At 44.8% G+C, this 20,497-nt stretch overlaps 1 protein-coding gene and 1 long non-coding RNA gene across 2 annotated transcripts in view; one reads left to right on the top strand and one right to left on the bottom strand.

Moving 5' to 3' along the window:
- Positions 1-20,497, bottom strand: part of LOC146201335 (uncharacterized) — a 155,600-nt gene that overhangs the window by 126,715 nt on the left and 8,388 nt on the right. The window lies entirely within an intron of this gene.
- Positions 17,393-19,244, top strand: LOC146201336 (uncharacterized). The gene is made up of 2 exons (XR_014705315.1): positions 17,393-17,665; positions 18,528-19,244. It is a non-coding gene; the product is annotated as an uncharacterized LOC146201336 (long non-coding RNA).

The raw sequence follows: 20,497 nt of genomic DNA, 5'->3' as shown, positions 1-20,497 counted from the left end.
ATGTATCTTATTTTTCATTCCTTGCCTTTTTGACTGCTTTCATGATCAACATTCAGTTCAGTTTTTATACATAAGCGGTGGGAATACACTTGAAACACTAAAATGAAACAGCGATGGTTATGTAACACTTCAGGTGACCGATTACACGTTTTTGAAAAGCAGATGACGATGCGATGTCTACGATGTCTTAGGAAAGTCGTTCCAGTATGCAGGTGCTCAAAAAACAAGTGCGAAGAAGGAAAGGTTGTAGTGTCTGATTTTGGGCGCGCAACTTCAAGTGGGTGACTTGTGCAGTGAGATATGCACGCTGCGGTTTTGATGTATGGTGCTTGGTCCAAAGGTGAATAAAAAAAACTTGTGAAAAAGAGCAAGGCTTGCAATGCGGCGACGAAAAGAAAGTAGCGGCAATCCGGATTTTGCTTTCAGTGCCGAAACACTGGTGTCATAAGAGTATGAGGAAGCAATTTTACCTGAGGTGGAGCAAGGCGGATATAGTGGTTAAGGAAACCTAGTGTTTTGTTTGATGCTGCAATGATGCTGCTAATATGATCGCGCCATGATAGATTGAAAGGGTCGGTGAGTGCTAGGTATTTATATAATAATAAAATTAACAACAATCTTTATTCCGTATAGATAAGACAACATACACATACGGAAGCGCCGAAGCCACAAGTGGGATTGTGCGACGACAACCGGCAGCCGCGGCAATCTTCGCGCTACATCAGAACTCTATCAGAGGCAAAAAACAACATGTGATTTTGTTAGCTCCACCTATGTATTAGAAACTGAATAATAAAAGCGATAGGGATTGTGATGGCGAGAAAACGACATTATTTGCATTTAGTAGGTTTGAGGGACAATAACCAAATACTGCACCAATTCGCAACTCCCCCTGACGCTGTCATTTTTAGATAGTTTTAGCACAGCGTATTAAGAACTACGTACGCATAGCCCACGTACTTTTCAAAACGCTACGGCATGGCCGTGTACATGACACAGAAAGACAGCAGGGGGAAAGCGCATACGTGCGCAGGAGTCTGAAAGCTAACGCGGCAAGCGGATGGGATAGATAGATGGACGTTAGGAGCATCCCCTTTGAAACGGGGCGCTGATAGTCATCACTGTGCTCAACCGTTCTTTATGCTCTTTAACTTGATAATCAGTCAACATTAGCGACTTTCCTTTTAGTCACGGGTTATCTTTAAATACCCAAGCTTCAATTTCAATTTAGGTTCGATTCGTCCCCTCCCTGCTATTTGTCCACCAATCTTCCAAAGCTTATCTCTACCACCGATTAGCTGTCGCTTCGTTTCCTACATTTAAACTCCAGGGCCTCGGCCACAGTGACTGGGTCCGCGTCAACATCTTGATGGACACTGCCACACTCCAGTATAAGATGATCAATTGTTTCTGGGTATCTACGACACATAGCACAAGTTTCATCCTCTTCATTACACTTCCTTCAGTAGCTCCGGGTTCTAAGACATACTGATTCAGATTCACAAAGAAGGCCACTGCCTCTTGAGTTGTCATAGAAGACTTCCTTCTTAATCCGAGTTTTCCAATTTCTATATGTGTCTAGAGTCGTTTCTTTTCCATGGAATTATTACAGTTATTAGCCTAATGTGTTTTTACATGTCGTTTATTGTTCTTTACCTCTCCGTCCTGCCTTCCGACAGGCGATTCAGGAGCGGACCTATTTGCAAATATAACCATACATGCCGCGCCAATAGAAGCGTTGAGAAATTCTTTGAAACGAATTGACCACACCAGGATGGGCACATTGAGGGTCGGCGTAGATAGAGGCGCAAATTTCATATCGTAAATGACGGGGAATGACGAGAAGCCACCGTCGACCATCAGGCATATAGTTGCGGCGGTAGAGAAGGCAATCTTATACGGCAAAGTATGGTGGTTGACGGCGTAAAGTCCGAGACAAGTGGACAGCGACGGATTTTTGCGCTGCTCCGCAGGGATATCAACGATGGTTAAAGATGAGAGGACGGGATCAGCCGCCAAGAAGCAAACAGCGTCGCTGGATAGGGGAGAACGAGACAGAGCGTCGGCGCCCATGTGTTTACGGCCTGAGCGATATATAACGCGGATGTCAAATTCCTGAAGGCGGACAGCCCATCGTGCGGGGCGGCCGGACGGGTCCTTAAAAGAGGACAGCCAACATAACTTGTGGTGGTCCGTGACGACGTCAAACTGGCGACCGTACAGGTAGGGTCGGAATTTCGTTATTGCCCACACAATTCATCATCATCATCATCATCATCATCCGCCTGGCTATACCCATTGCAGGGCGAATGCCTCTCCCATATTTCTCAACTTAACCCGGTTCTGTGCTAGCTGCATCCACTTGACCCCTGCAAACTTCTTAATCTCATCCACCCACCTAACTTTCTGCCGCCCCCTGCTACGCTTTCCTTCCCTTGGAATCCAGTTTCTTACGCTAAGCGACCATCGGTTATCCTCTCTTCGCACTACATGTCCTGCCCATGCCCATTTCTTCTTAATTTCCACTAGAATGTCGGTAGCTTGAGTTATTTCTCTGACCCACTCTACACGCTTCCTATCTCTTAATATTACCCCTGCCATTTTTCGTTCCATAGCCCTCTGGGTTGTAATCAACTTAAGTAGAACTCTCTTGATTAGCCTCCACGTTTAAGCCCCATAGGTGAGTACAGGTAAGATGCGACTGTTATATACTTTCCTTTTTAGCGATACCGGTAAGCTGCTAGTCATAATCTGTGAGTGCTTGCCAAGTGCGCTCCATCCCAATCTTATTCTTCTTGTTATTTCCTTTTCATGGTCCGAATCTGCGGTTACTACCTGTCCTAAGTAGACATATTTGCCTACTACTTTCTGTACATCGCTACCTAATATAAACTGCTGCTCCTTCCCGAGGCTGTTTAACATTACCTTAGTCTTCTGCATATTGATTTTCAAGCCTACCTTTCTACTTTTACTGTCTAGGACATCAATCATTATTTGCAGTTCATCCCCCGAGTTGCTTAGCAAGACAATGTCATCAGCAAATCGCAGATTACTGAGGTATTCTCCATCTACCCTTATCCCTAACTGCTCCTATTCCAAGTCTCTGAATACTTCCTCTAAGTAAGCTGTGAATAGTACTGGGGAGATTGTGTCTCCTTGCCTAACACCTTTCTTTATGGGAATTTTGTTTCTTTCTTTATGCAGAACTATGGTTGCTGTGCAGTCACTATATATATCCTCCAGCACTTTCACGTACGGCTCGTCTATCCACTGATTTCGCAATGCCTGCATCACCGCCCAGGTCTCAATTGAGTCAAATGCTTTTTCGTAATCAATGAATGCTATATATAAGGGCTGGTTATATTCCGAGCATTTTTCTATCACCTGATTGATGGTATGGATATGATCGATAGTAGAGTACCGTTTTCGAAAACCTGCTTGATCCTCTGCTTGATTGCAGTCTAAAGTTGACCTGATTCTATTAGCGATTACCTTAGTAAATACCTTATACGTAACAGACAGTAAGCTGATTGGTCTAATTCGTAAGGTGCTTAGAGTCCCCTTTCTTATGAATGAGGATAATGTTAGTATTCTTCCATGGTTCCGGTACCGTCGATGACACCAGGCACTGCGTATACAGGGTGGCCAGTTTTTCTAACACGATATCCCCCCCGTCCTTCAGGAAATCTGTAGTTATCTGATCCTCTCCAGCTGATTTCCCCCTTTTCATAGTTTCTAATGCTTTCTTGACCTCGTCCTTCGTCACTGGTGGAACATCTGACAGTTTTTCTCTACCGCCAATCTCGTTACGGTCCTGACTTCTTTGGCTACTGTAGAGATCTGTATAGAACTGCTCGGCTACTTGACTATCTTGTCCATATTCGTGATGACGTTGCCCGCATTGTCCCTTATCGCATACATCTGGTTTTTGCCTATACTTAATTTCTTCTGTACCGCTTTAAGGCTTCCCCCGTTCTTTACAGCACGCTCAATTGTATCCATGTTATACTTCCTTATATCGGCCACCTTGCGCTTATTGATTAGCTTTGATATCTTGGCCAATTCAATCTGGTCTGTTGGATTGGAAGCTTTCATACTCTGGCGTTTCTTAATCAAATCTCTCGTCTCAGACAGCTTACCGGTATCCTCTCTAACTATCCTACCGCCTACTTCCACAATGCACTCAGTAATGATATCTCTGAAATTATTGTTCATTGCTTCTAGGGTAATGTTGCCATCCTCGTTTAGAGCTGAATATCTATTCTGCAGCGAGATCCTGAATTCTTCTGCCCTCCCCCTCACCGCTAATTCGTTGATGGGCTTTTTTCTTATTGATCTGTTGCGTTCCTTCTTCAGATTTAGGCTAATTCTGGACCTCCCCATCCTGTGGTCACTGCATCGCACTTTCCCGATTACCTCTACATCTTGCATAATGGCGGAGGTTCAACACAGTATGAAGTAAATTTCATTTTTAGTCTCCCCGTTAGGACTTTTCCATGTCCATTTCCGGTTCTTCCGTTTGCTGAAGAAGGTATTCATCATTCTTAAGATATTGCGCTCAGCAAACTCCACTAGTAACTCTCCCCTGCTATTCCTAGAACCAACGTCATAGTCAACTACTGCCTGGTCTCCTGCCTACTTTTTCCCTACCTTGGCATTGAAGTCGCCCATTAGTACAGTATACTGCGTCTTTACTTTTCGCATTATTCTACATCTTCATAGAAGCTTTCAACTGCCTGGGCATCATAACTACATGTAGGTGCATAGGCCTGTACAATCTTCAGTTTATATTGCTTATTGAGCCTAATTACGATGTCTGCCACCCTCTGATTAATACTATAGAATTCATCTATATTACCCGCGATATACTTATTGACAAGGAAACCTACTCCTAGTTGTCGCCTCTCTGGTAAACCTCGATAACACAGTACATGCCCGTCCTTCAGTACAGTATATGCCTCATTTGGCCTCCTAACCTCGCTAATCCCTATGATATCCCATTTCATACCCTCTAGTTCCTCTAACAGCACTGCTAAACTAGCTTCACTAGCTAGAGTTCGTGAAAGCCGTTTTTACGTTGAGCCAAGACTGCTCCAAGGCAAACACCACTTGCATCAGTATGGACCTCGGTGGGTGCTGTCGGGTCGTAGTGGCAAAGAATTGGTGGCGATGTCAAAAGGTGGCGCAATGCGTTGAACGCTTCGTCGCACTCGGCCGACCAGGCAGTTAAGTCACTGTCTCCCCCGAGTAGCTTCGTCAGGGGTACGGTAATAGAAGCTAAATTCTGTACGAAGCGTCGAAAATATGAGCACACACCTTTGAAGCTTCGAAGTTGCTTGAGTGAGACCGGTTTAGAAAACTTCGCCACTGCGCGCAGCTTGGCCGGATCAGGGCGAACACCTTCCTTAGAGACGATGTGCCCCAAGATAGTCAACTCCCGGGCATCGAAATGACACTTCTTGAGATTCAATTGTAGGCCGACGTCAGTAAGACAAACCAAAACTTGCCGCAAGCGCTCTAGGTGCGTAGCCAAGTCGGTGGAAAAGACAACAATGTCGTCCAAGTAGTAGAAGCAGATGTGCCACTTGAACATCCACAAGATGTTATCCATCATCCTTTCGAATGTGGCAGCCGCGTTGCACAGACCCAAAAGCATCACATTAAGTTCACAGAGGCCATCCGGCGTCACAAATGCGGTCTTCTCTCTGTCACAAGCGGCCATTGGTACTTGCCAGTAACCTGAACGTAAATCAAGAGATGAAAAGTACTCGGCACCTTGGAGGCAATCAAGAGCGTCGTCTATACGCGGAAGGGGGCAATTGTCGTTGTGGGTAATTTTGTTGAGACGCCGGTAATTGATACAAAAGCGAATGGAACCATCTTTCTTTACTAGCACCATTGTGAAGACCAGGGGATTTGAGACAGACGGACTACACCAACTTGTAGCATGTCCTCAACTTGTTCACTGATTACGCGACGCTCTGCCGCTGTAAATTTAGAGCCGGTCTGAATGTCATGCGCGACTGTGTAATTGCGGCAGAGAGATGTGTGAGCGACGCTGAAATCGGATCGAAAAGTCAGCAAAAGGGCCACAGGCTGCGTCCAGTAGAAAGGCAGTTTGGGCGAGTTGGTTATGCATATTGTTTGTGTGTCTTTATTCTGCTCCGTCCCGTGTCTTCGAGCTGACTTAAACAATATGCGAGATGGAAGGAAGAGCGTCATCGATGGCGGTTCGGAAGAAGCCGTTTGGCAACGGATGAGGCGTCGGATCGGACTGCAGGGCATCGATGTAGTTAGTACGGTATAGGTCTCGGAGGCGTCCAGATTGGTAAGAAGGTGGGCTGGTGAAATAGAACCGGGGGATTCACCACGTAGGAGAGTAAGCGGACGCGAAGACGTATTGTAGATGAGTAGCTGCGTGAAGCCACCGTGAACATGGAGAACACCAGATGGAAGCGGCAGGTGCTTGAGGTGGATGAAGGATGTAGACGGTGTAAATAAAACACGCCAGGACACGAAAGAGGCACAAGGGCACAAGCCTCTGGTGCTCCAGCGATGGTGAGCTTTTGAGGACACGCTGAACGGTTTTCGTCGGGCAGTGCGTCGCAGAGTGCAGAAAATTCCACTTCAGCTCGGGCGCAATCGATCACAAGGTTATTTTTGGCCATGAAATCCCATAGGAGGATCACGTCGTGGGAACAAGATGACAAAACTATGAACTGCACTGTACATAAGACTTTCAATGTCGACACGTGCTGTAAATTCTGCTAAAGGTACAATCCTCTCTTCACTAGCAGTGCGGAGCGACAAACCGTGAAATCACTACGTAACTTTTTGTAATCGACGGCAGAGTCGCTCATTAATCACTGAAGCTGCAGCACCAGTATCGACCAGCGCATATACAGAGAGACCATAGATAGAGATCACTATAACGTTGGTAGGCAAATAATGAGGCCTTCAGCTTCTCGCAGAGCACGCAGTCCTTGCCTCATGAACAGCGGAGCTTATACTCCTTTTCATACACCAGGTGCAACGCAGCGAAAGCTACGCAAGTAGTCCGCAAGAAAAAAAAAAGGAGACGTATCATTACCCGCTCGTTTTGTGGCCGAGTGGTTCCTGCGGAAATGGGCTCTATTCCGAGCATACACGTTTGCAATAACTTGCTTCACATTCCTAGACATCTTCGCAGGGCGGATTTTGCAGAAAAAATGCGCACCGAAGAATCATTTTCTCAAAAAGAGATGCGCAACGCGGAGGGCCCAGCCAGCGCCATCTAGTAGCACAGCTGGCAAGGTTGTGGGGCAGCGATAAACGCGACACGAACGAAAACGACATAAAAAGCATACAAACCCACCGAATCCGATTCTTTTTCCCTAAAAAAGGTGCTCTTTATGAAGTTGATGGCAAATGTAAGATGTATTAAAATTACAGACAAAATAACTACTATTTCCTCTTTTCGAGAGTAGGCACTATTTTTCAGCGCAAACAAGAGTTAAAGCCGGCGCATTGGTGACAGTGACCGGCCACATGGAGAAGGAGAATGATGGGTCGTATACGGACGCTGTTCTGTCTGCGGACGCAGGCGAAGAGGGAGCAGAACGAAGCAGCGGCCATGCGACGACGACACCGACGGGCCACATGTCCAGGGTAACTACAGTGGTAGCAAATTGGGCGATTGTCCGAAGTATGCCAAGTGTTGTAATAGCGCGGAGTGGGAACATGAAGCGAAGCCGTTTGAAGAAGCGGTGCGTGGCGTAGGTCAGGCTGCATGGGTGGTAACGGCTCAGGCGGAGGCCGCGCAGCCACTGCCGCGTAGGTCAAATGGGCTTGAACAGAAGGTTGACTATACTGTACTGGTGCTCCGATGTACGTCGAAAGGGCAATAGAAGGAGCTTCAGGAAGCGTGGGAAGTACTTCTACGACTTTTTCGCGGATGACTTGCTGCAACTTTGGCACCAAAGGAGAGGGAGAATCAGGAAGTTGGTGAACGCAGGATAGTTGACGGGCAACTTCTCGAACAAATTGCTTTATTTGTGGCAACAATGACGACTGTTCGGCGTCGGGTGTTAAAGCTGCAAGAGGCTCCAGGTGTGAGAGCGAAGAACGAGTGATTTTACGGCGCTTGCGTAATCCATCAAAGTTTGTCATGAGTAGACAACGTCGACAACGGTTACTGGATTTCTGACCAGAAGCATCTGGCACGTGTCATCGTCAAACCCTTGCAAAATGTGACTAATCTTGGCGCGTTCTGGCATTCAAGCTTCCACGCGCTTGCACAGGTCTACAACATCTTCAATATAACTTATAAAATTCTCGCCAGGAAGCTGTGCACGACCGGGCAGGCGTTTTTCAGCGCGAAGCTTGTGCGCTGCAGGCCGGCCGAAGATATCGGCAAAACGAGTCTTGAAAGCAGACCACGATATCATATCGGTCTAGTCGTTGCGGAATGACAGACTTGCAATGTACGTTAAGTAGAATATGACATATTGAATTTTAGGCCATCGTCCCATTGGTTGTGTGTACTGACCCGCTCATACGAGGCCAGCCTGTCTTCCACGTCGTGTTCGCCGGTTCCGCTCAAGATAGGAGGACCCCCGCTGGCGCAAAGCTCCAGCGCAGGAGACGGGCGACAAGGGGCCGGTTGGAGTAGAGGTGCTAGCGTCGGCCATGACTGTTGTCGGGAGTGTGCGGCTGCGGAGCTCCAGAGCAGCAGGAAATCCTCACCTCCACCAAGTGAAAGGGGGTTTGACTGTGTTTAACAGGGAATATCCCTCTGTATGCTGCTGGGCGGACGACACGAGAACACATCCAGTCTAGGCACACACAAGCGAGCTCGATCAGCGCTGCGGCACTTCGTCGTTCTCATTCCCGTCTTCGTGATATCTTCTCATAGTTCACTACACTACATACTTACTGGTTAGTTTTCTGGTCCTTTTCCGCAATAGTGAGTGAATGCCCTTTTGGTATTGTCACGTGGTGGTGACAAGGTCGATGACACCAATGAAGAGTCGGTGATTGCACTGAAGAAATTCTTTATTGGGCTGACTTGCGCCCGTAAAAGAACTAAGCAACTCGGTGGCGGCGCTAGCAACAAACGTGCTCGATCGTCGAACTAAGAACGCTCAATTTAAAGGCTGCTCAGAATAATCTAGATAACGTCGCAAACTGCTACCAGCACAAGCTGGAACATTGTAGAAAGACACACGAGTGCCCGGAATCTTCGAGAAAGATCCCGGTGCATCTTGCGCTACAACGAAACTGATAAAGGTGCGTCTCGCGACATCGAGCATTAACAAACAAAGAATACAGAACAGATACGCGATCCGGAATCAGAGTGATAAGGCCGCTTGACGGCGGCTGCTAAAAAGCAATAAATACAGTTTTGAAGGTTTGGCGGCATTACTTGAATAGCAAAACTAAGAAGGATGTCTACCCGCTTCTCCGCATCGACGACACTCTCGACCAGCTCTGCAATGCAAGGTACTTCTCATCGATGGACCTGAAGGCCAGATATTGGCAAATTGAGGTCGACGAAAGAGATCGCGAGAAGACCGCATTCATCACACTGGACGGCCTTTTAAGTTCAAGGCGATGCCATTTGGCCTCTAACTTTGGGCGTACAAATGTTTCGTACGCTTCAGTAAGATATGTTGTCGGCCTAGTTGGTGCAGCACTTGAGACATCTTATGATTCAGCAAAAGAAGACACTCATACAAGACAAAGTACAGGACTAGCGCAAACTACCAGCTGTTTAATGGAAGGAAAAAGGGAACTTATTTAAACCCTCGGCCACTCAGGCGTTCATAGCCTAATCGCTCTCCACCCACCCGGCTATTGATGAATTCTTATACCGGGTGGGTTGAGAGCGATTAAGCTATGAACGCCTGAGTGGCCGAGGGTTTAAATAAGTTCCCTTTTTCCTTCCAATAAACAGTTGGTAGTTAGCGCTCGTCCTGTACCCTGTCTTCTTTCACGCAACCATATCTGAAGTTTTGTAGGCTAAGTGTTTTATTTGAGGAGGTGCAGATTTAAGATGACTTCGTAGGTAGCCAAACGAGCGCGAAGCGTCGGGGAAAATTGATTCAATTTGAGGGACCCACGAAAGTTACTATGTACACCAAGGTATTTGTAAGACTGCGCTACGTTGATAGGGACTGATGAAATGCTGTAGGTGCGGTGGATCAGTGTGTGTTTGCGGGTGAAAGACAATATGTTTTGCACTTAGTAAGGTGATAGAGTACCCCTGGAATGACGCAGCATACTCAAAGCACTCACTAACGTTTATTGATTGGCAGCCTCCGCTGGCACTGAACTAATTAGAAATATACTGCGATAAGTTGTGTTTACATGTTTTCTAAGGGTCGCCCTACCAATTCGCATCCCTATAAGTCTCGCAGTGTTATAAAGATATTACACCTTTGAAATAGCGTTTCATATCTTCACAGTGTGTTGTAGGATTTTTGTGGTTCCTCTGTAGCAAAACTGACTTCATTGGTGCCCCGTGAAGACATAAAACGGCTTTGAAATTTTTTACTTCCACGACTCTCATGTGCGTGCTTTTCACCCCCAGTCGGCGGCGGTGTCTCCCCTTTTGTTCTTAAGCACGGCTTTAGCCTATAGGTGTAAGGCCCACGGGAAACTTTGTACTTACTACTTGAGATTTTAGCGATTCTGGCGACGAAGTATACCAGCAAGGAGTTGGAGTGTTCCCGCAGTGCATCCATAGAAAAGAACTTGTGCGTCGCACAAGGCACAATTTGTGATTCTATGGTGGAGCAACAAATGAATTATAAGTTAAACGCCAAACCGTCTGCAATAAAAAGAAACGAACGTGTTTGCTGCTTAGCATATGGTCATATAGCCAGACGTGTATCTCATACACGCCGAAGGTTTAGCGAACGCATGCAGAGGTATGCGTACGCAAGCAGCGTATACGCAGTCGTAAGAATCGTGCTGTGCATGCGCAGTAAGCAGCACGCCAACGTACGCAAGGGTTCTGCGTATGCTTACGTGCGAAGTATTAGAACTCTCTAGTTCGCAAGGGACACGCGGGTCATGAGGCACGCCTCGATGTATGGAGGATTCCGCACCACTTTTGACATCCGGCGACTCTTTACCACGCCATGTCGCTTATAATAAATAGCACACCGGCATTTTCACATTACGCCTCTACTTCTGCCGCTGGCAGGTTTTAATCCACGACATTGAGGTAATCAATAGTCGATAACTAAAGTGGTGAAGAACGTCTGTGTTGGACTCCTAATCGAAAAGACATCAACCCGGAGCGGTGCCTATGGAAATTTTTCGCGCGTTCCGCAGCCCACGATTTAGCTTCCCCTTGCGTTTCGGCAGACGCGCTATTATCTGTGAGCACTGTACACGCGCGCTGCTGTTCAGATAAGGAAATATTTGGTGGGAATGTCCTCTGTTTCTTTCGCCATCCTTGACATTGATTTTGCTTCGATGGCTTTTTGAAGCCTTCTGCTCGATTAACCTGCTAAATTGGGCTTGTTCGTACTTGTCTTGAACAAATATATGGCAGCGCAAAGAGACCAGGAGAAGACGAGACGACAAGCCATCCATCACCATCCTTGTCGTCTTGTCTTGTCCCGGTCTCTTTGCACTGCCTTATATTTGTTCTTCTGCTCGAGGAGATTGTCGATATGGAACAGATATGCACTGTTTTTTTGTGCATTGCAATGCTAAGTAAGCTTTCACGAGATATAACTAGAACGCAGCGTTATCAATGGTGGATACCTTGAGTTTTTTCAATGCTTTACAGATGGTTATTTTTTTAACACTAGGAGAGATGCATCGGTAGATTGTGTTCAGGTAGATTGTGCAGTGAGGTGGACATTATGCACGTGACAGAGCTCAGTGATTAAATAATTAACTACAATTAACTGATCAGAATCCAGAACTGTGGCGCTACGTAGACAAACATTGTAGAGAGAAACACAACATACTACCAACTGTGACATGAACCCAAATTTCCTCTTTCACACTCAGTCACAACTTCCTCTCCCACGTACATCACACTAGCAAGCCTTTTCGTTCCCAAGCCAGCCATAAATGTTAGCAGCGTCCAAGTAGTCTCATTGTTTAAATCCGGGCAAGGAACTTCTACGATGATACTGACTCAAGCCATAGATGTTAGCAGCATCCAAGCCCGTCACTCACATCGTGCAAGTACGGCAGCCACAGCAGCCACAAGACGAAGACAAGTCCACTTGTCGAAACGTTGGCTCGACCTGAGGCTTCCCCCCCCCCCCCCCCCGTCTATCCTTGTTCAGTGCTGTTTTATATATTGTACACATCATCTTCCTCTTGTTCTACCTGGAGCGAAAACTTCCGCCGCATAGACACAAACTAGGAAGATCCACCACACCTGCAGCTGCCAGGAATCACGTTCACTCCCAATACATCTAAACGAGTCCAGTTTGTGAGATTCTAACAAAACTCATCAAGGCAACCCTTCTGTCAAACACTGGTCAATCTGTGTCTATATATGTCTCCGTTCCGCCGCAACCAACTCGCCCTCAAGAGTTAACTTAAGAACTTTTTATTTTTTATTTTAGGGCCAATACTTTATTAAGCAATTGAAGGACATCATTAAAATCATAAATTATGTTGATAAACATAAATGACAGATCTTGAGGAAAGGACCTGGCACCAGAACATTATACATGATAAGTGGGAGGCTTAGCGCGGAACAAACAAGGACAAGAGAGGCACACAGGACGAGCGCTCGTCCTGTGTGCCTCTCTTGTCCTTGTTTGTTCCGCGCTAAGCCTCCCACTTATCATGTATTACCAACTAGCCCAGAACTCTACTTTGCTCAGAACATTATAGTTTTTGGTGTAAATAAGACGCAAATGAAACCAGAGCCGGTATTGAAAAAAAAGTGGTACAAGATATCTCTGACCAAAAAGTGACAGAGTTCGATGGTTATCATGAAACTGCGCGGTTACAATAAAAACGTGGCTGTTTTCAAACAAGCTGAAGGGATCAAATATAAGCGTCTCGGTGTAGTCATCAGAAATCTTTCAGAAAAGAAATCAGGAAAGAACGATAAAGGCTGAGATGTTATCCGGGACGCACTGCAATAAACGGTGGCAGAATTTAAAAACACCAGTCGTGCTGAGCCACTCATCCGATAAATATTATTGACAAATAGTCAATAATCAATTCAGACTGCTAAATGTTAATGCTCGCAGTATTGGTAATAAGCCTGAAAGTCTCGAATTCTTGTCAATTTTGCGCAAACCACACCTAATTGCCGTAACCGAAACCTGGTTGCACGAAGACATACAGGACGATGAAGTTTTTCCACTCTACTGTAATATTTCGAGGGACCGAAAAACAAGAGGTGGCGGCGTGGTCTTACTAGTTAGGAATACTTTAACCTGCAAACATATTCGTCTCATAGATGACCATGAAAGTGTAGTGCAATTTATTTCCTAAGAATATTACATCGATAATTGGCGTATTGTGCTCTGTAGAATTTGTTTTCCAGGGGTGGATGATTATATTGCGAATATTGCTAATAAACGTAACAGAATTATACTGTTGAGTGACTTCAACCTGTCAAGTGTAGTATGGGAGTCTCGAATCCCAAGAACTGTAGAAAAACTGGATGCCGACTGCATGTCAGAAATTATGGCTAAGCACGGTCTAATCTAGGTGGTTATTCAAGAAACTTAAGTGCAGAGGCAGAAGAGCAGCGAAATACCGGACTTATTTTTTCGGCCAGACGGTACTCTCCAATACGAAGTAATTACAAAGGACGGAATTTGTGGCCATAAAGCTTCTCTGGCGAATATTTTCTTGTTCAAGAACATAATATGCAACAAAACTGTACCTATTTATAATTTTTATCAAGCCGGCTATACCGCAGCAGTTGACAATTTAGAGTGTGCTCAACCGTATCCCCAATAGTAGTCATGTAGATAATTTATGGACATATTTTAGAGCCGTTGCTGGAGACTTTATGTCTCAAATTACCCACTAAACTTCGACGAGTAGAAAGGCTCAGTACATGGATAACGCGTAATATAATCCACGTAGGACGATAACTGCGGCGGCACGGCAAAAAAATGCCACAAACCTCGGTTCAGATTGCTACGCTTAGGACGCAGCTGCAAACAGAGTTACAGAAAGCTAGAAGACTGCTGCCACATTACGAGCATATTTGCGAAGTTCCCCTCGACAGCTCTGGTGATACCTATCCGGCTCTAAGTCTGAATTGAACGGTTTTGAGGTGAATGAAAATATCTGCATTACTCTGTCCATAATTGCCAACATGTTTAACAGCTCTTTCAGCTGTCTTTGTCCGAAGGCCTGATAATAGTACAACGGTAGCATGTATAATGCCTACTCTGATTGTTATAAGGAGCAAAACATTGTTATCTCGAAAAAAGGATTTTTGACTTTGTTATTAAGGATTGACCCGAAAAAAAGTCGTCAGGTCCCGATCTGACAGCTTATGAATTTTTCATGAAGATTTTTACTTTATCTTTGCGAGAATATTCTTTTCCGATTAACTGGCTGCTCGCGAAGGTTCACAAATCGTGTAAAAAGTTGACATAGAAAATTATCAACCCATGTATATGCATAAACTACTTGAACCTGTTATAGCTAAACATTTATTGAACTTTCTCAAAAATAAGAATCTGTTCTACCCCAAGCAACATCGTTTTCGACGTCGCAGTAAGTCCACTTTTTGAAACTTTTCGTACCGCAGCCATCCACTCAAAGAACAAGATGCTATCACACTGGAGTATCTGACAAAAACTCCTTAAGAAAATGTATGCGTCATTGATCTCTAGATTATTAATTGGGTTCGCGCTTACTTTTTGGACAGGAGACAGTTTATCGAAATGTCCGTAGAACAGTCATCCACCTCTCATGTATTAGCTGGTGTACCACAAGGTTCTCTTTTAGGCCCTGTACTATTTTTAATATACATCAACATCATTGCTGAAGATATAGACTGTCATGTGGAAGTGCGGCTGTACGAATACGACAGTCTCTTGTTTTGCCACGTAAAAACTATTGATGATCAAGTCTTGATAATTCGATGTTTGAAAAACGTATATGATTGGTGTATGAAATGGGATATGCAAAGTAACCAAATGCAATCTTTCGCAATGACCATACCTAGTAAGAAATCTCCCCTACTGTTTACCTATAGTATTAACAACATTGCGATCCATAGGTACAACAAACTAACGTACTTAGGCGTCACAATTACAGTAACCTTAAATTGGGCCTACACATCGATCAGATACGTGGTTCAGCTCAACAAAAACTTGGCTTCTTAAAGCGTTAACTGAAACATTTAAAACCTGATTTTAAGCTTCAAGATTTAAAAGTATAGTCCGACCTAAGCTAGAGTACGCAAGAATTATATAGGAGTCATAATTCTCATTAACATATGTTAGTTAGTTAGTTATATGGAGTTTTTATGGCGCATAAGCAACTGTGGCTATCATGCGCCAACCGCAAGGTTAGACGATCAAGTGGCTACAGTCATGATGCTCAGATTTGGTTTAAAACATTGGCTTCCTTTAAAAATCCGTGAACAAGTGAAAAATCAACAAGTGCTTCTTGGCCTAAAAGCAATGCGGGATGAAATGGGATGTGTTCTTTGTAAAATACAGTAAAATATTTTTTCCTGTGCTCCTCGAGTTGTGAGCATGAGATTAAAATATGATTTACTGTTAGCTCATGTCCACACATTTCACATACAGGTTTGCCTTTTTTCGTTAGTAGGAAGTTATGTGTTATGTGTGTATGGCCTATGCGCAGACGACATAAAATTACCTCAATGAAACGTTTCTGATGTTCACATGATTGCCATTCTCCTAATATGGGCTTTATGAAGTGAAGCTTGTTCTCTGCTTCGCTTTCCCAATCAGCCTGCCATTTAGCTCGTAATTTCGTACGTACTAACTTCATTCCGTCTCTGTGTGGCATGTTGATTTGCTTTATTTGTAAATTTTTCGCACTTGCTGCGCATATATCTGCTCGTTCGTTACCCTTTATCCCAACATGACTGGGTACCCAGCAGAATTTGATAGTATGTTTTCTTCTTGTGATATTTACTATGTTGTGTATAATGTTTCCTATCAGTGGCTGAACAGCGTTTTTGGAGTTTATTGCACTGATGACGCTTAATGAATCTGTGTAGATGATGCTGTTTTTGATGTTCTTATCCAATATTTTCTCCACGGCAACACAGACAGCGTAGCATTCGGCTGTAAAAACTGATGCACACTGGGGTAGTCGTGTTATTTTCTCTGTGTTATTTTGTACTATTGCACTGCCAACATAGTCTTTAGTTTTTGACCCGTCTGTAAAAAATGCAATGCAATTTTTATATTTTTCTTTTAATGCAAGGTATTCTTGTGATATATGCTCATGTGGTGTGCGTGTCTTTTGAAACTGCGTTAGTGTGAGGTCGAAAACTGCTGGGAGGGTGTACCATGGTGGGAGTGGTTTATTTCTTGGGGCAATACTTGGCAATTCACTAATGTCTAAATCTTGGCACATTTGTTCGAAGCGCATGAGAAGCGGCTTAATCAGCCGGGGCTTGTTGTTGAAGACTGTCCTAGAGGGACATTCCGTGACTACTGAATGACATAGATGTTTTGGTTGAGAACGAAGTTTCAGGATGTATGCACATGTTAGGTCGTATCGTCTGTCCTTTAATGCAGGTTCATCTGTTTCTACATAGAGGCTGGTTATTGGGGATGTTCTGTACGCGCCAACTGCTAACCGTAATCCAAGATTGTGTATCGGGTCTAGTCGTTTTAAATAGGATGTCCTAGCTGAACCATATACTATACAACCGTAATCTAACTTTGAGCGCACCACGGAGCGGTAGATTTGCAGAAGGCATGCTCGGTCGGACCCCCACCGTTTTCGCGACAGCACCTTTAGGACGTTAAGTGATTGGGCTGCTTTCTTTTTCAGATTGTTTATATGGGGAAGAAATGAAAGTTTCTTGTCGAATGTGATACCCAAAAATTTATGTTCATGTTTCACTGGTAGTATGGTTTGGTTGAGGTATAACGTGGGATAATTCTGTAAGCCTCGTCTCAATGAAAACACAACGGCCACTGTCTTTTGAGGAGAGAACTTAAATCCATTGCTGTCTGCCCAGGTAGCTAGTTTATTTAGTGTCAGTTGTAGTTGTCTCTCACAGGTGGATATGTTGGAGGAAGTGCATGCTACTTGCAGGTCATCTACGTAGACGGAGTACATTATGGACTTTGGGATTATTGCAGATAACGAGTTCATTTTCACTATAAAGAGAGTTGTGCTTAGAATACACCCCTGCGGCACGCCGTTTTCTTGTGCAAAAGTCGTGGAAAATACTGTGCCTAAACGGACTTGAAATGTACGGTTCGTCAGGAAGTCATTCAGGCAGCTCAGCATCCTGCCCCGGATACCTAGATCTGCTAGGTCGCGGAGGATACCGAACCTCCACGTGGTGTCGTAGGCCTTCTCCAGGTCGAAGAAGACCCCGACACAGTGCTGCCTGTGGCTGAACGCCTCCCGGATTGTGTTCTCGAGGCGGACAAGGTGATCGGTTGTTGATGATGCCTTTTTGAAGCCGCATTGATGTATATCGAGAAGATGCCGGGATTCAAGAAAAAAGGTTAGTCTGATGTTTACGATGCTTTCAAAAGTTTTCGCAATGCAGCTGGTTAGGGCTATTGGTCTGTAACTGCTAGGACATGTGGGGGGTTTGCCTGATTTCAAAAAGGGTACTATTATGGCTTTTTTCCAAGCTTCTGGTATCTTGCCAGTCGTCCATATTTTATTAAAAAAATTCAGCAATGCTTCTACAGCGGCTTGTGAGAGATGGGCGAGCATTTGATAGTGTACATTGTCAAGTCCCGGTGCTGTTTTTTTGCCAGAAGATAAGACTCTGTTTAATTCATGTATTGTTATAAGTGTATTGTAGTCGTCATTTACACCTGTCCGAAGGGGAAGCTTTTGCTTTTCTGCTGTTGTTTTATGCTTTTGAAATGTGCGAGTGTAGTTAGATGAGCTTGACACATTGGCAAAGTGTTCGGCTAAAATGTTCGCTTGTTCTTCTAATGTTGTTTGTGTTCCGGGTGGTGTCAGCATAGGATATGTATAAGGGGTGAAATCTCCTGTAAATTTTCGGACCTGTTCCCACATTTTTTTGGAGGGCAACGAGCTGTTTATTGAGGACACATATTTTTGCCACGAAGTTTTCTCCGCGTTTCTCCGGACATACCGCGCTCTGGCTTTGGCTTTCTTGTAGTTAATCAGGTTCTCATGTGTCGGATATCTGCGGAGGATGCCCCATGCTTTGTTTTGTTCTTTTTTGGCTAATTTGCATGCCTCCGTCCACCATACTTTGTGTTTTTTTCTTGCGTGTTGTGACGTTTGTGGAATGGATAATAGTGCTGCTGAAATTATGCACGCGATAAACCTTTCATTTATTTCTTCTACGCTTAAATCTTCAGAATATACTTTTTCTAGCGCAGCGTTCGTTCTAAAAACCGACCAATCGGCGAGGTGGAGTTTCCAGCGCCGTGGCCTCGATGGGATGATGGGTGTGGATGATGATAACTTTAAAACTGTCGGTAAGTGATCGCTTCCCAGAGGGTCATTTAAAACATCCCAATTAAAATCATTAAAAAGTGATGGAGATGTGAAGGCTAAATCAATGCAGCTCATTTTTCCAGAGCTGGGGCAACAATACGTCGGCTTCCCGGTGTTTAAAAGGCATATATTATTTGAAAGTATAAAGTCTTCTAAGATCTGTCCTCTGGTATCAGTATGGTTACTCCCCCAGAAGTGGGAGTGCCCATTTAAATCCCCAACAATCAAAAATGGTTCTGTCAACTGCTCAGTCAAGTCTTCTAATTCATGTAGTGTAATTGAGAGTTGTGGTGGTATGTAGAGGGAACATATTGTTATCGTTTTGTGGCTTATGATGGTTACGGCCACTGCTTCAAGGTTTGTTTTGAGTGGTATTTGTCTGGCAGGGACATCAGGTTGTAGTATTATGGCGACTCCTCCTGACAGCCTACCAGCATGCGTTCGATCTTTTCGGAAAGTTTTGAACTTTTTAAAAATATTTGTATGCTGAGGCCCAAGGTTTGTTTCTTGAAGACACACAGCTGTGGGTGTCATGGTTGTGAGGATATCTGTAATGTCTGCGTAATTTCTCAATAAACCTCTACAATTCCACTGTACTATGTAAGCCATTATGATATGTTGGGGATTAAGAAAAGTTACTTTACTTCAGGAGGGGTTATACGTGGTTTCCCCTTTTTTTCAAGTGAGTGCCTCCTCCCCTGCAGCCCAGAAGTGCTGGGGGAGAAGTCCATCGCCTCACCCGAGGCGCTGGAGGTCCGTGGTGAAGGCACGGACGACCGATTCTTAGGTCTGCCCCTGGTAGGGGAAACCTTGCGGGCTCCCGACTCCGTGGTCGGCAAGCCCTCTTTTGGAACTGGCAGAGCAGCCTTTGCTGCTTCTGCCTGGGGCGAGCAGGATGGCCCTGCCTCAGGTTCCGAAGACACCTTGGCAGACGCCTGATTGCGGTGTAGTGCCTCGCCCTTGGACGCTACAACCGCATAGTCTGGTTTTCCAGTGAATAGAAAAAGATTAGTTTGTGCAAGTCGTTTTCTGGCCTCTGTAAATGAAATGTTCTCTTTTGTTTTGATAGTGATGATCTCTTTTTCTTTCTTCCAACTTGGGCATGATCTAGAATAGGCAGGATGATCCCCCTCGCAGTTCACGCAGTGTGGCGATGAGGCATCACAGTTTTCAGACTGGTGTTCTTTCGAAGCACATTTTGCGCATGTTTTGCGACTGCGACAACTTTGTGATCCATGGCCGTATCGCTGGCAGTTAAAACATCTTCGGGGGTTCGGTATATAATGTCGGACTTCAACTTTCAGGTATCCTACTTCGATCTTTTCTGGCAGTACGCTTGAGCTGAATGTGAGAATGAGATGTTTAGTAGGTATCTCTTTATCATCTCTTCGGATTGTTATCCTGTGCACATTTACAACATTTTGTTCTGCAAGACCTTCTAGCATTTCTTGCTCGCTTATGTGGAGAAAGTCATTATCGGAGATTACACCACGCACGGTATTCAAAGATCTATGGGCGGTGATGGTCACATTGACATCCCCAATGCAGTGGAGGTTTGGAAGCTTTGCATACTGTGTTTCGTCGTTTAATTCAAGCAGTAGGTCTCCGTTTGCTATTTTTGTGACTTTGTATTTCGGACCAAGGACAGATGAGAAACATTTTGACACTAGAAATGGGGACAAAGTTCGGGCCGGCTTTCCTTCAACTTCGGAGTGCACGACGTGATATTTGGGGAAGCTTTTAGGTTTTTGCAGGCATTCTGCAATTTCTTCGGTGCGCCTTTTTTTGTTTAGGCGATCAGTTTTTACAGTAGAAGAAGCCATGTAATATGTGTGTTGTTCGGCCAAGGTGC

The sequence above is a fragment of the Amblyomma maculatum genome, chromosome 2 (assembly GCF_055883805.1).
Source record: "Amblyomma maculatum isolate TAMU_Amacu chromosome 2, ASM5588380v1, whole genome shotgun sequence".
Classification (NCBI taxonomy): domain Eukaryota; kingdom Metazoa; phylum Arthropoda; class Arachnida; order Ixodida; family Ixodidae; genus Amblyomma; species Amblyomma maculatum.
The sequence above is the reverse complement of the archived record's forward strand: the minus strand, read 5'-3'. Positions and strand labels throughout refer to the sequence as shown.